Source organism: Acinonyx jubatus, chromosome F2 (assembly GCF_027475565.1).
Source record: "Acinonyx jubatus isolate Ajub_Pintada_27869175 chromosome F2, VMU_Ajub_asm_v1.0, whole genome shotgun sequence".
Classification (NCBI taxonomy): Eukaryota; Metazoa; Chordata; class Mammalia; order Carnivora; family Felidae; genus Acinonyx; species Acinonyx jubatus.
Genome location: NC_069394.1, coordinates 3658420 through 3675247, shown reverse-complemented (window position 1 = coordinate 3675247; position 16828 = coordinate 3658420). Strand labels below are relative to the sequence as shown.

Here is a 16828-nt window from a genome sequence, read left to right as displayed (position 1 = left end):
GCCAAGCACAGGGCTGGGCCTAGAACATTCTCACATGAAGAAGTCAAGGAGGAGGGGACGCAGCTTCTCATGGCACAGCTCCCGCACGGTCTTCCAGCTGCACAGGCTCTTGGTCTGGGTTGGGCTTTCCTCCACCTCCTTCACTGTTCGCTCCTGTTTCCCTCTTCCAATTGGAGTGGGCGGAGACAGTGAGCAGACACCTCTGGCTGCCGGGGGCGCGGGGCGATGGGCGCTTCCGATACCACCCTCGACCCCCCCCCCCCACACTCCCCAGCGCTACATCCTGCCTGCCTGCAGAGTCATGGTGCCGCTGCTGGACACCGTTCAGTCCCCACATCCCGACAGCTCCCGAGCTCATGTTTCTGAAGAGCCAGGACTATATCTGACTCACCAGAATGATGCAACCATCTGACACAACGCAGACAGCCAATAAAGAAATGAGATACAGTAGCCCCCTTATCCACAGGGGAGCCGTTCTGAGACCCCACAGTGGATGCCTCAAGTCATCCATGGTACCAAAGCCTATTTAGACCATGGGGTTTTTTTTCCTACATACACATATCTATGGTAAAGTTCACTTTATAAACTGGACACAGTAAAAGATTAACAAAAAGTAAAATAGAACTATAGTAATCAAAACTATGCAAATATGGTCAAAATACGGGGCCGTACTCCCCCTTCTTCCCGTGATGATGTGGATGCTTACAGGCCTACAGGATGAGACCATATGAGGCCACCACTGGAATTCCGGCCACATGTCACAAGGAGAACCATAGGCTTCCGGGCTGCAGATGACAGAGCCCTTGGATGAGGGGGACAACTGTAAACCTGGATGTCGAGAGGGCATGGCGGGGCACCTGCAGGGAGTTTGGTTAAGTGGCCCACCCTTGATTTCAGCTTGGGTCATGATCCCAGGGTCATGGGATTGAGTCCCATGTTGGGCTCTGTGCCGAGCATGGAGCCTGCTTGAGATTCTCTCCACCCCCCTCTCTAATAAAAAAAAAAAAAAAAACGGAAGAGTGCATGGGGAGCAGGAATCAGAAAGGACACCAGCTCCACCTCTCCCGCCCATGCAGAGGCTGGCAGAGCAGCAGCAGAGAGGGGGAAGCACGAGGTCCCCTCACCCTCAGCCCCACGACTCCCTCCGCTCTCCCAGAACCTTGAGAAAAACTGTCAGGAACCTCCCTTTCTGTAGAAGCATCGTGAACACAGCATATTGGGGCAATCACGTCACCTCCCTGTGCCTCAGTTTCCTCACTTGTGGACCAGGCCCAGTAGCGGTCTCAGCCAAGAGAGCTGTGAGGAGGAAGGACAGAACACGTGGGAGGTGCTGCCCTCCCCCAGAGACATCTGGCAGGATTTGTAGACATTCGGGCTGGTCACAACTGAGTGGGGGAGTTTACTGTTGGCAACCTGTGCGTGCAAGTCAAGGGTGCTGGTACCAGTGCCCCCGACAGGGGACTATCTAGAAGGAGCATCAGGAGTGCTGCTGTTAAGGACCAGTACCTTGAATCTGACAAGCAGCAACAAATCGTTGGTGGACTGTAGTCAGCGATGCCACCGTGACCACAAAGCACTCATAGCTGTTGGCTCAGCTGCCAATCCCAACAGCCCTTTGAGAGACACTGCTGCTCATTTACAGGTGAAGGTGCGGAGGTTCCACAAGACAACACAACACACCAAAGGTCACCCAGCGAGTACGTGACACGACCAGGTCTCCACCTGGGCAGCCTGACTGCAGAGTCGGGGCTCCACACACCTACCCACCACCGCGAGTTTCTGAGCTCACAGGAGGATTGGCAGCAGCATGGATCCTTCTTAAACATCACTCTTATGTTAGAACATTTCCCAGAGCCGCTCTGAAGAAATGAAGCCACTCTCCCTCTTCCAACCCTCCTAGGGATGGTGTTAAACTTTCCAAGTTAACAAGATGCCACCCCAACCCGCCCCCCGACCAGGAACCTGCACTGCACCCCAGGGAGCCAACCATGGCCTCCAGCCCCATGGGCCATGCTGCGCGTGCGCACTTCTCAGCCTGCTATCGGCCTGGCAGGGGCTCCACGGCCACCCTCGGGAGGACAGTCCTTATGGAGTCCAGACAGGGTCTCCCTCTTCCTCTCCCTCCCCCAGGTCTACCACGGTCCCCAGCACCTCCCCTTTCCCAGGGCAAGACCACAAAGACTTTGGTTCCTGTTCCCCTTACTGGGCTTTAGCACAGCCCATTACCGACAGGAGGGTCATCCAGAGGTTTCATCTCAGGGGAGCGTAGCCATGCTAAATCAGGGCCTGATGTAGTAAGTGCTCTATAAATATGTGGCAAATTGACAAATGAACCGCTCGTTTATCCTCAACAGTCATCCCTTCTCCCGAGACATCGCCTAACACTCGCTGAATCCGTCTCCTGCCTGGCCACTGGGTAGGACTCCCCCGCTGACCAGACCAACCCTTCCTGTTCTCGATTTCGTTTCTTCCTTCCTTGGAACCTCTAGCCTCTCCATCTTTCGGAAAGACAGACACAGCTAGACTCCATAGAGCTCTGTGCTCTGCAGAGCGAACGGAGCTCGTGTAGGAACACTCCTACTGTGTCCTCGCTCCCCACGAACTCCTTGCTTCCCCCCTCACACACGCTCCCTCCACCTCTCCCCTGTCCCCCTGGTGAGTATGTCATCTTCCTTCCAGACTCAGCGGGGACAGTAACCCCTCGCTGAAGCCCTTCCTCTTCTCAAGCTCCTCTGTCCCTCAATCCATCTTCCCGAGTGGGAGAGGCTCCACAGAGGGGCCGGACCACGCACGACCCGAGTCAGAGAGCCCCTTGAGGGTCTCCTCCTGACGGGAGCCAGCAGGCAGCATCTCGTCACACCAGACCTGCTGCAGCGCAGGGGGTGGCCCTCACCTCTCCTTGGAGGCAGGGACCAAGGGAAAGAGCAACGAAAGGTCTAAGCCCAGTTAAATCACTGGTGGAATGCAGATTTTATAATGATGGATTTTTTTTTTTTTTTTTAATGTCTGCTGCTCAGATCAAAAAGAAACCCAATGACAAAGTGCCAGATGATGAATCACACAGGGCTCGGCTCAACCTTCAGAACTGAGGCAAGGTCAGCACCACCTCAGAAAAGCCTCTCGGCTCCCACGCCACGGCCCGCATGCCAACGCACCAAGACCCCGGGCCCCGCAGGATGGACGCCGGGTTTAGCGTCCCGAGGCCAGGCAGCAGGGCACAAAGCTGGCTAAGTTGCTGACAGAGACAGGTGCCCGGGAAGCTGATCTTGACACAAGATCGGACACACGTGCCAACTGTCGGAGTCTCCCCTGGAGTAGACAAGGAGCTGGAGAGGGGCTCCGGGTTGGCAGCCACACTCATACGCGTCCGACCCTGCAAAGAGGAGGTCAGGGCCATCCGCGCCGGGAGGCCCGCAGGGTGAAACGGTGAGGAAGCTGGAGTGGCCAGGTGGGCTGAGACGTCCACTCCAAGAGACTGGCAGTGCCGAGAGCCAGAGAGAAAACACAGACTGTGCCCCCGAAGATAGCGGTGGAACAGAAGAGCCCAGGCTTCGGAGCAAGAGAAGCCTTGCCTTCAAAGTTTCTACTTACCAGCTGTGTGACCCGGGAAAAGCCAACGCACCTGGACCTCCACTTAGGAAAAGGGCACGAGGCCTCCTCCCTCAGAGCTCCAAGAATTGAATGAGACAACGCACATCAAGGGTCCGGACGGCACCCCACTCCTAGGGGATGCTCGGGAGACCCGTTTCATCTTTCTCTCCACAAGTATCATCTTTATACCCCCAGCAGCTCATCTGCCTGGCAGGCAGCGCACTCTTCATCAACCCTGGCGGGTCCGGGCCGCGGTGATCTGCGTCAGCGTGCGCCTGTGTCCAGAACGGGAGCTCTCGTCCTGAGCCCCGCCCCCCCCCCCCCCCCCGGCCCGGGGTCTGAGGTGCTCCTGACACCGTGAGGGAGATTTGGCACATGTGTGCTTTCCCGTGAGGAAAATCCACCCTGCTCCGCTCCGGGCTTCAGGTCCCAGTTCAAGCCCATCACCTCCCGCGCAATCTCGCAGGAGTTTCCGTCGGTGCACGTGGTGGGTAACTACGGAGTCGCGGAACCACCGAGAGGTGCACTCGCTCACTCCTCACACCCTCGACACGGCACACGGCCTTCCCTGCAGAGACCAGAGAAGGAAAGCAAACCAGCCCCGGACGCCCCGGGAGGTGCGGTGTGGACAGAAATGGAGGGTGGTAACACACCTTTAGAAGGGAACCTCACCTTCTACGGGGCACAGAAACAAGGGGAGCAGGATTCCAAGCAGATGTTTCGGCGGGAGGAGCGCTCAGTTCAGGGCGGGCTTCTCGGGAGACGGGACAACACAGCTGACACTGGAGAACCCAGAAGGAGGAGCCAAGAGCAGGGGGGCCGGGGGGTAGGGGTGGGGGCAGCATCCCCAGCAGCGAGCACGCACATGCCACAGCTCCCGGGCAAGGGAGACGAAAGGATTTCATCCCCACCAGGCCACACGAGGACCCGGAGAAGGGCCAGGGCTGGCCAGGTGAGAAATGCGACTGGACGAAGAGTGTGGACTCTACGTGCGACGAGGAGACAGGAGGTCGGAAACGGACCATGTGTAAGTGACCAGCTGGGGATCACGAGGCAGCACGCACCAGCTCGTGGGGCGCAAAGAGGAGCAAGACGTGGAAAAGCCCGAGGTCTTCACCTCGCCCACAGCCCCTACCAGCCAGGGCCCGTGTGCAGCTCCTGGTCTCCACAGCGAAGAAGAGTGTGTACGTGTGTGCGTGTGTGTGTGTGTGTGTGTGTGTGTGTGGCACCCGGTGAAAATCGCGGACTCGTAATCTGCGAGGATAAAGCGGCAGAGGGTGGGGCCAAAAGTTTCCCCAGTCCAATCCTCTATTTCCAAATAAGGAACTCGAACCCTAGAGAAAATAATACCTACATAATCATCAAATAAATTACAGAATCATTTGCAAAACGAGGATTAGGACCCAAAATGCCCACCTCCAGCCGTGAGCCCTGAGTTTCTCATCTTGGCGGCTCCCAGCTTCTCCCATAGCAGATGCTCAGTGCTCCCTCCATTTAATGGGCAGTTCTGTCTTCTGTCCCCTTCGCAAGCCACCGTCACCACCAACTCCCAGGGCCGGGCACATCTTCCTGACAGAAGAGGGCAAGGCCCGTGAGTGCTGGCCCTCCTGCCCTCCCCCTGGATCACGCCCCCTCCCCGTCCTCTCCCCTGTCACACTTTCTGAGCACGTGTGACCAGGACTGCTGAGCTGAAGGCACGAAGTCTGTTTGGACAGGGCTTTTCCCCACCCTCCCCACCTTAGAACACCATCCTCCTGGCGGTGTTACCTGTTTGGTTCTTGGTCATGCTCCCGGTGCATGGAACGGTGTCAGGGAATAGCAGAGGCTCAACAAACACGCACGCAATTAATCGCATCAGTGTTCCCAAAGCCCCAAACATCCACTACGTTGCTTCAGACACAGTAGCCCCACATCCATCTTCTCTGTGTTTGGGGGTTCTGTGAAGATTTCAACTGGACACAACATACTACAGCTAAGAATAAATTCAAAACCACTATCCAGAGGGTGTTTTCTTCTCCTCTTTTTTTTAAAAAAAATTTTTTTTAGTGTTTATTCTATTTTTGACAGAGAGAGACAGAGCACGAGCAGGGGAGGGGCAGAGAGAGAGGGGGACACAGAATCTGAAACAGGCTCCAGGCTCTGAGCTGTCAGCCCAGAGCCCGACACGGGGCTCGAACTCATGGACCGCGAGATCGTGACCTGAGCTGAAGTCGGACGCTCAACCGACTGAGCCACCCATGCGCCCCTAACGTTTATTTATTTTTGACAGAGAGGGAGACAGAGCGTGAGAGGGGGAGGGGCAGAGAGAGAAAGAGACACAGAATCCGAATCAGGCTCCAGGCTCCGAGCCGTCAGCACAGATCGACACGGGGCTCAAACTCACGGACTGCAAGATCATGACCTGAGCCGAAGTCGGATGCTCAACCGACTGAGCCACCCAGGCACCCCTCTTTTCCTCATTTCAAGAAAACTTTTACTTCCTGAAAAAGAATATAAATGCAGTTTCCTAAAACCAAAGCAGAGGTGATTTATAATTTACCCCAAATACTTTCTTTTCCAATTCTGAAGCAAATGTGATTCCAAAATGCCTCCAGGTACATGTTCAAACTTTATAAAAATTCTACACCCAAAGTCGCACGGCACAAGCAGAGGGCAAGTTGTGTCAGCACGAGTCTCTCCCGGGGCCGAGGGCCTGCACACACACCGGCAAGGCGGAGGCCCCTCCTTGCTGAGCCCAGGGGGGAAGGGGACAACCTGATGGGCTCTGGGGCAGTTTGGAGAAAGGCACGAGGCACTCCCGGACAACACGTGCCAGCAGACACAGCAGGGCCCACGGCCACTCTAAGAACAGCCGGAGCGAGCCCAGTAAGTGTAAGACCACCGCTCATCCACATGCAGAAAGGTGACGGTCTGGTCAGGGACAGAGTCAGGTGCTCAGGAAATGTGGCGGCCACGGAAGAAAGGCCGAAGAGAAGAAAGGCCGCGTGGCACCATGACACCAACGCAGTGGGTCCGAATCTCAGATCTGCCGTTTACCAGCTTGTGACACAGAGCAGGTACCATTTACTGCACGGGGCTGAGGAGGGAGCCAGAAAAGGGGGCAGGATTCAACCCACACTCTCATCTGTGCACATACGGGGTACTGGGTGCGGGCAGAAACCTCTGCGAGTCCTGGGTGGGCGTCAGCTACACCCTCCATAAACGACGCCACGCGGGCAGGGCACGTTACCAAACTCTTTCAAAACCACTGTCTTCATTTGGCAGCCGGTAACGTCTCCCACGTGACAACAACCAAACAGACGACGGCCACAGCCCACTGTCCTACCCTGGACCCCACCCCTGGTCTTACGAATGCCAAGGGTCACCAGAGGCTGGCGGGGCTGGGTGTGGAAGCCTTAGGTCCGGTATCACGCTTGGGGTCCTTGGAGCCTAATGCGCCCCCTGCAGTCCTGTAGACCTACTTCCCACCCTGCTGGGCGCTCCCCGGGGCCGACCCACAAGACAACAGCGACGATGGCCCCTGCCCTGGTCGGGCTTCCCGCCGAGCTCCCCACAGGAGGCACTGGCAGAGGACGGCTGGGCAGAGCGTGAGGCCAGGCTCCCGGCCACACTGCCTCACAGGTCAGCTCTGTGCTTCAGCTGGCTCTAGGCTCCTGAACCGCCCTGGGCCGGCTCCCACCTGGAGGGCACAGGGCTCTCAAGTCGTGCCAGCACCCGCCACTTGCCCCCACACCTGCTCAAGACTCCCTTCCCTCAGCTCCCCCCGCCTACGGCTGAGCCCCCTTCTTTCCCAATCACCGGCACGTGCTCAGGCACCAGGGAGGCAAGCTAACCCACAGGACCGCCCCTGCTCCCCTGCACGGGCAGGGCGCTGAGTGAGCCTCAGAGGTCAGCTCCTCCTCCAGGCAAGCTCAGAGGTCACCTCTTCCAAAGGTCCCTCTCAACTCCTCTCCACCTGCCTTGGCCAGGCGGGGCCGGGCCCCACGCACCCCACTCCCCGCAGCTGCCTCCGGGACTTGGGGGCGGGGGACCAAATGCCGCCCACGGGAATCAAGACAGAAACCTAACTGTGCAGTCGCGTTCCCTCGGGCCGACGGTAACCCCTTCAGGAGTCCCAAATGCACGGGGAGGACACCGTGGATGGAGACCCACCTCGAAACGGGAAAGGGAAGAAGGAAACTAACAACGGTGCGTGTGGCTCCCTGACAGGAACACAGACAAGGCCCTTCGTCCTGAAAGTGATCCATCTGATAGATGAACACACGGAAACGGCCAGCCGGCAAAACTCCTTAAAATATGCATGACGGCGAAGCGGCCTGGAAAAGCAGCGAGCTTCCCGGCGCAGGCCGGCACGCTCCATCAAAGGGGACACCTTAACAGGGGGACTCCTGCAGGAGGCGTTGAGGTGGGGCTCTGTGGCGTGCCTCGTCAAACATTCACAGCTTTCTCTGGCAGAGGACATTTTTGGGTAGCTCTCGCCTTTATCCGGACGGCCACTTTTATCAACGGAACGGTGACAATCAAACCGATGCGCCCACAGCCCGCTTTGGCCGGTCCCGCCACCGGGGCAGGAGGGCAGGTGGCGGCAGCAGCCAGCACAGGAAGCTTCCACCCGGCGTCAGGCACCAGGCTGGACCCGGCGACCGCATCACTTCCAATCCATCTCTGTACGCGCGAGGCGGGTCGGAGCTGCGGGGACACCGCCGTCATCATCCCCAGACCCCACAACACCCCGTCCCCTGGAAGCTGTGTCCACAGGCCACACGATCCCCTCCCGGGCCCTGCTGTTGGGAGGCAGACGGTGCGGTTCAAGCCGGGGCGTGTGCGACCCCACGTCTCCCCTGCTCCGCCACACTGTCTCCTGGACACGCTCCGTTTTCACGTTCCTCTTTTGTTTTCCTTTAATAAATAAAAACGATTCTCCCACACCATTTTTCATTCACTTATTTATTATTTACGAGTCATTTATTCGGTATTTACTGAGCATCCAGTACGCATTATTCAGGAGACTGTTTTAGGGCGTGGAGGTCAGTCCCACTCTACTTTGGGGAGCAGAGAAGGGGAAGGGAAGACACCACTACAGGCCCAGAAGGGAGTCATCGACAGTGGAGATCCGAGCACGGAGGACACGGTCCCCTGCCCAGGAGGACCTCTGCTTTAGAGAGGACACACAAGCACCATCCCAGGTGGCGTTTGCCGCGTCAGGTGCAGGCTGACACCCGCTCTCGGACCACACAGCGAGAACATCAGGAAAACAGCAGGAGACAGGCGAGGACGGGGACATTCGGGAACCAGCAGGGCTGCAGCAGTCCCGTTTGGGGGGGGTTGGGGAGGCCCACGTGGGAAAGGCACAACGTCACGAAGGCGGAGACCTGCATTGGGGAATTCTCCGTGGTCCCAACTGGCTGTGGGACGCAGGTGTGCGGCCCCACTCAGCTGCGCGGGGCTCAAACCCACACACGTGCTCATTACTGTTTACAGGGTAGGGCGACCAGTCTTAAAACTGCAGAATGTTGGGAAATTATTTTTATGTTGAGGAGAAGAAAGCACATCACCTGTTCCCCAGCTTCAGACTTTCACAGGGGGCACCATGCGAGGGACACCCCGGTCACAGGCAGGGCCCACGTTTGCCCAGGAGCATTCTGGGAGCAGCAGGGAGGAGGGAGGAAAAGCCCAGCCTGCTGAACACAGACCCTCCCCGCTCATCCTGGGAGCCGCCTGCCTGCAGGAGGCAAACATTTTTCATTCTCTATGCCTAATGCCCCAAAGGGGAGGGTCCTCGGAGGAAGCCTGGCCTCACAGGGAGAAGTCCAACTTGGGGGCGTTTTCACGAGGCCACGTGGCTGCCAGAACTGGGACACCACTGGTAACACGGAGGTTATGTTCACCTTCCGATCCCCAAGCCAGAGCCTGCCACAAGCCAAGTCTCAGAGGCCACGGCTGGCGTTTCCCACCATAGCTGCAGGTCAGGCCCTCCCCCGTGCACAACAGCTGGTTCACTGGTCAATGAGCTGACTGTGGCATGTGGACCACCCTCTGCAAGCGTCACTCAGCATCTCTAATCAGCCACTGTCACTTCTAAAACCCTCGCGCAAGTCCCCTCTCTGAGGCCGATAGGCCTCTCCAATTCTCTCACAGCACTCCGTGGTCATCCAGTGTCCATTACCTTGTCCGTGTCCCCATAAGACGCCTTCTCCTTTGCACCAAGGGCTGCATTTCAGTCCTGCTCATAACCCCTCATCTGGCCCCTCACCTAGGACACACCGCCCTAACTGTGGCTGGAGTAAACCAAGCACCCTCCCAGGCCTCACATCTCGCAAGCCAGTCGACATGCTGTGCCCACGATGCACCTAGCATCGGGTTAATATGGGTTAAGTTTATTTTTAGAATTTCCAATAAAACTCTCTCCAAAAAAGAAGATCTTCCTAACAGCAGCAACTGACGTTGCAAAAGACACGCGGCACTTTGGGGTCACGTAGCCTCAAGTCAAAATCTGTTATCATAATGTCATTAATTTGACTATGTTCAGTGACAAAAATCTGGGTTAAGACTGATCAAGAAGATGGCACTAATGTGGTCTCCTCGGCACTGCATGGTAAGGTCTTTAATCCCAGCACAGGATGTAATCATAATGGGACCATCCATCACTGAGGAAATCATTTCATAACTGCTTTTAGGCGCTGGGTCATTACATTCAAGACTTAAAGACAAAGGAGGAGAGGGGTGAAGCGCCACGGTTAGGAGGGCAAATGAGCGGCACAGGACAGGGAAGCACGTAGGAGGAGGCTGGAGAGCCGTGGTCCTCCACCAGTTCCCACGATGACAGCAGATACCAAAAAACCTTCTAGAACAGAAGGGAAGTCCAAGTCAAGATCGGTGATCCAGAAATAAGGCTGCTTCCCAGGCTATGTGACTAGTAACACAGGACTCAAGGAAGCCCATGCAATACCTGCCATAACGCCCCCCATCCCATTCAGCCGGGTCTTTCTGACCGCCCCACAGAGCCAGATCCACGGCAGGCCATGGAAAGGACGAAGGATGGAAGGCTTGTCCCTGTCTGCAGGAAGCTCCCACTGCAGCGGAGAGCATGGATCTGAAAGGAGGAATTACGACAGGTGCACTCACTGTAGCGGGAACCAGCACAGTGGCTAAGAGAAGGGACAGGGCGCTCATGGTCGGGAAGCCACCTGGATGGGGCAGTGATTGCACACCTACAAACTCGCCTCTATCCGAGTGGGTGCTGGCGAAACTTGGGAGACTATCAACATTACCGGAGGGAAAGAAGGACGGACTGCCAAGAAGGCAGCGTGGAGGGGGAGTCTGAAGGAGCTCGCGGGGTACCCGAGGAGAGGAAGGTCATGCCAAGCAGAGTGGGCAGCAGGCACCACGTGAAGAGGTGTGACAAGACACAGGGGTCTGGGGGCCACACGCCGTTCTGGATGTTGGTAAAGGGTGGGGTGAAGAGGCAGAGCGCATGCCCACCAGGCAAAGGGGGCGGACTCGGAGTCAGAAGGCCAGGAGGAAAACTCAAAGTGTTTAAAGCAGGGGTGCGGTGCGATCCCATCTGAATTTTGGAGACATCATGCTGGCAGCTCTGTGAAAGATGGAGAGGGTTTATTCTGCACCTGTTGGAAGAAACCCTGGCCAACTTTCGGAGGCAGGAAATTCACACCCAAAAGTGAGGATCGTCACTCCCCTGGAGGCAGGCTATTTCTACATACGACATGTTCTCTCCCTGTGACACTTTCAGAACAATCCACTTAGGCAGTCCACAAAACACTCATTTCTCTCCCCTGAGAGAAGGTAAGAATTGTACGAAACGTGAGGGAGACAGTGAGTTGCTTGTTCGGCACAGTCATTGTTTTATTGATGCTGAGGCCTGTAATTTACAAATTTTCAGGGGCCATTACGCCGAGCTGCATAGCTCTCTCATGCACTAAACTTGCTTCATACTGCTATTGCTTCTTCAAGACCATAAACGCCTGTTGTGACCCTACGTGGAAGCTCCCCAGGCTGTGCTCAGATGTGGGGTCCACCCCCTGGCAGCACCCACCAACTGTGACAGCCCTCAGGGGAGAAACCAGCTGCCGTGGACCCCATCCGCCAGCGCATGCAGTGTGCGCGTTGATGTGTGGGGAGGAGAAGAGCTCCATGGCGCTCGAGCGTGCTTACGGGTGCCCTCGGACTCCTTGGGGGTGGGACGAAGGCCAAGCGGGGCTGTGCGGGCAGAGTTCAGGCCCTCCCAGCCACTCAGATGCTGCCAGAGCAACGGATCACACGTGGAATCTATAGAAGCCAAACGGGGAGAGCTCTTCCTGCCTGAACCTCTAATACGTCCTTGTGCTCCATTGTAAGGCACGGTGGAATCTCAGGGAGAAGGCAGTCTTGGGAGTCTGAGAGTCTTACGAACTTCGCTGAGGTCATTTTTACTTGCTGAGACTCAGTTTCCCCATCTGTAAGGTGGATACGGTACCGTGTTCTCTGTAGACTGGTGCAAGGATAAAAATGAAATGATGCACATAACGTGCTGGGCACACAGCAGGTATATGATGGCAGTTTTTATTCAATGCCAAGCCGCAAGAAAAATACGCCGACAGGAAGCGAAGCAGCCTCCAACGAGGTGCATCACACAACTCCATGAGCAGCAAAGGGAAGCTCGATACTTTCCTCTTAAAAGGAATCTGGAAAATAAAGTCTGATTCAGCACCGTACTCGTGTGAAGAGACACGACATCAAATGCACACTGTCTAGAAAGAAAAGAATAGATCCCTTCCCACATTTAAGACCTGCCAAGACCAACAGGACCCTCCCTTCCTGCGATGGCGGGTCATTTGAAACCACATCTGCATCATCATCTGAGGGACAGCTTATGAAGTCCATAAAAGGTGATTTCTCACAGAAATTCCATGAGGTGGTTACTCATCATCTCATTTTACAAATTAGGAACCAAGATGCGCTTGGGGTGAAGCCCTGCTCAACACACTGGCCGCCCACCCCCGCCCCCGACAGCAGGACCCTGGTGGCTACGGTGCCCACAGGACAGCCAGGAAGGAGCACTCGAGAGGAAGCTCATCAAGTCCAGCCAGAACAAAGCTTCGGGACAGGTAAAGTCAGATTCCTACCCGATTTCTGGAAAGTAACCGAAGAAACACACACACATTGCCCTCAGAGTCCAGCCAGCACCTGTCAGGAAAGACGACTCGTGAACAATGAATGAATGGCCTTTGCTACACCTGCTGTGGCCTCCCAAGGGGTCCCAGGCAAAGGATTCCTCACCTCTCTGACGTTCAGGGAGAGCACCCTACATACAGTCTCTGCCCAGCCCACAAACAGCCCCTCTTGGGCACCTGTCTTCTTATGCACAGGCAAGGATGCCAGCAGCCAAGTGTGTGTCACTAAGGGGCTCAGGCCTCATGGCCACAGGGACAGGGCCAGGGGAGGACACAGAAGCTGAGCCAAGAAGACGCTTTCTCCAGGAAGTCTGGAGCTGGTGGCGCAGGTTTCACCGGCAACGGTGTGAACCCAAGGGTGAGACGCTATTGTCGGGGGCATGGGTTTGAAGAAGCAGAGGAGCCAGGGAACAGCACGAGACAAAAGAGGGAAAAGAAACCACGGAGAGTGAGAGAGGGACGGGGCACGCTGACGTGTGAGCGCTTTCCAGCCTGGGGCCTGTCCCTGGATCCCACAACAGAGCCAAGCTGCTCCCCGGTGTACTCCCTCTTCTGCTTAAGAGAGCTTCAAAGCCATTTTGCCAACTCCATCAAGTCTTAATTCAGACCCGTCCCTCCCCAGTACAGCCTAACATCACACCCAAGCCACAAGAAGGGTGAGGGTCTCTCGGAGACCAGGCGGCACAGCCAGTTTTTAAGTGTTGGGCAAGGACACAGAGGAGCAGAGATCCAGAACACAAGGCGGGGAGCTAGGGCACGAAGGCGGCCAGCCCAACAACGCCAGGCAGGGTCAGCCTGCAGCCAGCAAGCACATGGCAGGAGGGCTGACACTTGGACTGCATTCAGGAAACCGGGCTGATTTTATCCACAGCCTAAGAAAACCGATCAGGATGATGAACTGGTTGAACAGAAACGCAATACATGATAAAACAGAAAGGAATAGCTCCTCTCGTGCACCCGGGGCCCCCACCCTGGGCCCCCACCATGAGGCCAACACTGCAGCTGGGCTCTCTCAGGCCCAGGCCCTGCCCCTGGCTCCCGCGGGCCCCACCTCCGCTCGGCCCCCCAGCCCAAATACCCTTCCTTCTTCACGCACAGCTCCTACCCACCCTCTCAGGTCCAGCTCCAATAAAATTATTTCCATGAATTTCATTCCTTAAGGCTCTATTACATCGTTACAACTTCCAATGGTCACAAGAACACCTCCCAGGAGGCGTTAATGCTGCCGTCTTAGGGATGACTCATGAACAAGGCAGGGGACTTAGCCAGTTTTGACTCCAAATCCTTTCAACTTATGGCATGAGGTCTCCCAAATATCACTTCCTCCATTAAAACCTTCCAAGTTCATCTAAGCCAGAAAGGAAACCCCAACTGCACTCCTACAGACCTGTTTGGGGGCTTCCTGAAGTATTCTCCTCGGCCGGCTCTATGTGAGCCTGTTCCGACACCCATCCCAGGACCCCACAGACCCAATTCCCTGGCTCCACATCTCCTTCAGACTCCCGGAGGTCCAACTTCACCCATGACATGCTGGGCAAATGTTCAGGACGTGGGGATCACTCTGCCCATGAGACTTGTGCAGGATTGGTTTTTGGACATCACCTGCAGGCTTTCGTGTGCACATGCCTGGTCCTGCTCTAGGCGCTACAGCAGACTCCCCAGGACAGGGTGCCATGGCCTGAGCTTGGACTGGGGGAGACCTGTGTGTGCCCACGAAGCAGAAATTAAGGCAAACGTGGACTCTGGAACAAACTCCCTTCATCTCGAAATAGGGTGTGATTTCTTCTCCTTATTTACCAGAAACGGAAGCACAGCCGGCCCTAGGTTGAAAATGATGAATGGAGAGGACACTCTGCCAGCTTCTCTCCTCGGTAACTGGAAAAAGAGATTGCGAGCATTTCCCTGATTTGCAAGCTTCTGAGTTAATTAATACAATATAGCGTGCTTCCTCCAGAAAGGCATTTTAAATAGGCTTTGCTTTTAGGATTTTCAGTTCCACCCAGCTTCACTGAGATGCTTTTATTCAGTCATTCATTCATCTGCCCTTCCCACTGATTCCATCAGAACTCAAGGAGCATATGCTATCGACACACGTGCGAGGTTCTGGGAGCACAGGTGTGTTTTCAGAAATACAAGAGCAAAACCAAATGACTACGTAACACGTGTAGCTCCACGAGGGCACGTCCCTGGCACCGCAGTGCAAAGTGGAGAGGACACGCGGTTCCCGAGGACGTCACAGGCCTCCGGCGAGGAGGAAGCCTCGAAGCACATCGTGAAGAAAGGGAATCGGCCCAGCCACGTACAGATGGGAAGCTGGATAAGGAACGAAGTGCAAGGGCCTCTCAGGGAGGGAACGCAGGTGCGGAGACACAGGCGGGAGTCGGGACTGAGGGGCGAGGGGACCCCTGGGTTCAGGTGCCGTGGGGCATCCAGACACAAGAGACAGAGCTGTGCAAATATGAACGGCAAAGGCCATGGAGGAGTGGGGTCTCCCAGCAGCCTGGGTTTCATTCCAGGCACCCTGGGAAAGCCACCGGCCCCACTGAAGAAGGATCCCCTGGCAGGTAAGGGGGATGATAGGGTGGCGGGGCCTGACCCAAGGGGGCGAGGCCAGGGTGCCAGGTGCCACGGTGACCCAGGAAGAAGGGGCAGGGCCGGGCCAGTAGCACCAACAGCAGCACCAGAGGTGACACAACGTGTTCACAAGAGGACCTAATTTCCTCACCAGCATTAGAACCACAGGCACACCATGAGGTGACCACCAAAGGGGAAACGGTGTGCCTATCCTCCTGGAGACACAGCTGTAAGTTCTTTGATAGGAAACCAATGGCCGAAATTCCGCCAACGTTCACGGAAGGCCTCCTCGGCAGAGCTCTGTGCTCCTTCCAAGAGGGGCTCAAGTGGCCAGTAAGACATGGTCTCCTGCCCCCATGACACACAGGGTCTCACAAAGGCACCCAGGATCCCGGCCTTCTGCTGTTCACACTCCCATGGGATCCACTCCACCTGAGTGGGTTCACAACCACGACTTGCCTGCAGTAGAGGGAACACGCCAAGGTGCTGGGATGCAGGGGACGCAACAGACGTGATCACGTGACAGGAGACCACAGGCTCTCCTCTTGCGTGCTGTCCTCGGCAAAGCCAAGACATCCCGGGAAAGCCCACGTGGTGAAGACCCTCCCCCCCACCCCCCAGGCAGCCTCCAGAAGCTGCAGGCAGTCTCCGCCTGGGAGCCAGCGGCAAGTTGAAGGAACTGAAGTTTGTCAACAAACGGAGGGAGTTGAGAAACACATCCCTCCCCAGTGGAGCCCCAGACGACACGGCCGCTCTGGTCCTCACTGTGACCCTCACTTGGGAGGACCCAGCTGAGTGGCGCCCCAGGCCCTGAGCCCCAAAGACCATGGGATGAACATGAGCTGGTGTGAGGTGGTAAGTTCGTGGTACGTCGTTACAAAGCAACCGGTTCCTACTACAGATCGTTTGAGTCAAAATCCTCACCTTAGAGAGACCTGATTCAGTCCCAGAGCTGCCACTTGTGAGGCTCATGACCTGGGACAGGACACACTGGCTCTCTGGGCCGGAGTTTTCTCTCTCTGGGAGAAATAACGCCAACACGCAGGGGTTCCTAGGAGAACTTTTCACGGAGCGTGTGGGGAGATCTGCCACATACAGGAGCTCCGACCGTTCAGGCCTCTTCTCGAAGGCCTATAACAGGTGGGGGAGACGGACAAGACCCAGGCTCGAGTGTCGGAGGAGGGACGTACACCCCCCGGGAAAGCACACAGCACCACACATGCACACGCTCACATACACACCACGCCAGCGCAGCGGTGAAGGAGGGAAGGACGGAAGTGATCTCGTGAGGCTGAGGTGTGCGGCCGAGCTGAGTGCGGTCTGATACACAGTTTGTACGCAACACGCATGTGCCGAACGTGCGTCCACACAAGTTGTACTGAGCCCTACACGTTCTTACTCCTGCTCTACGTGCTGGGCAGGACCCATCTACACAATCACCACCTGACCTCCCCTGACATGTCCTTAATGTATCTCCAAGTGAATGCCCTGCA

The 16828-nt window shown here is 56.3% G+C and overlaps 1 protein-coding gene across 8 annotated transcripts in view; it reads right to left on the bottom strand.

Annotated features, from left to right (window-relative positions):
- TRAPPC9 (trafficking protein particle complex subunit 9) overlaps positions 1–16828 on the bottom strand; it is a 566520-nt gene that overhangs the window by 272367 nt on the left and 277325 nt on the right. The gene's annotated exons all lie outside the window — the stretch shown is intronic.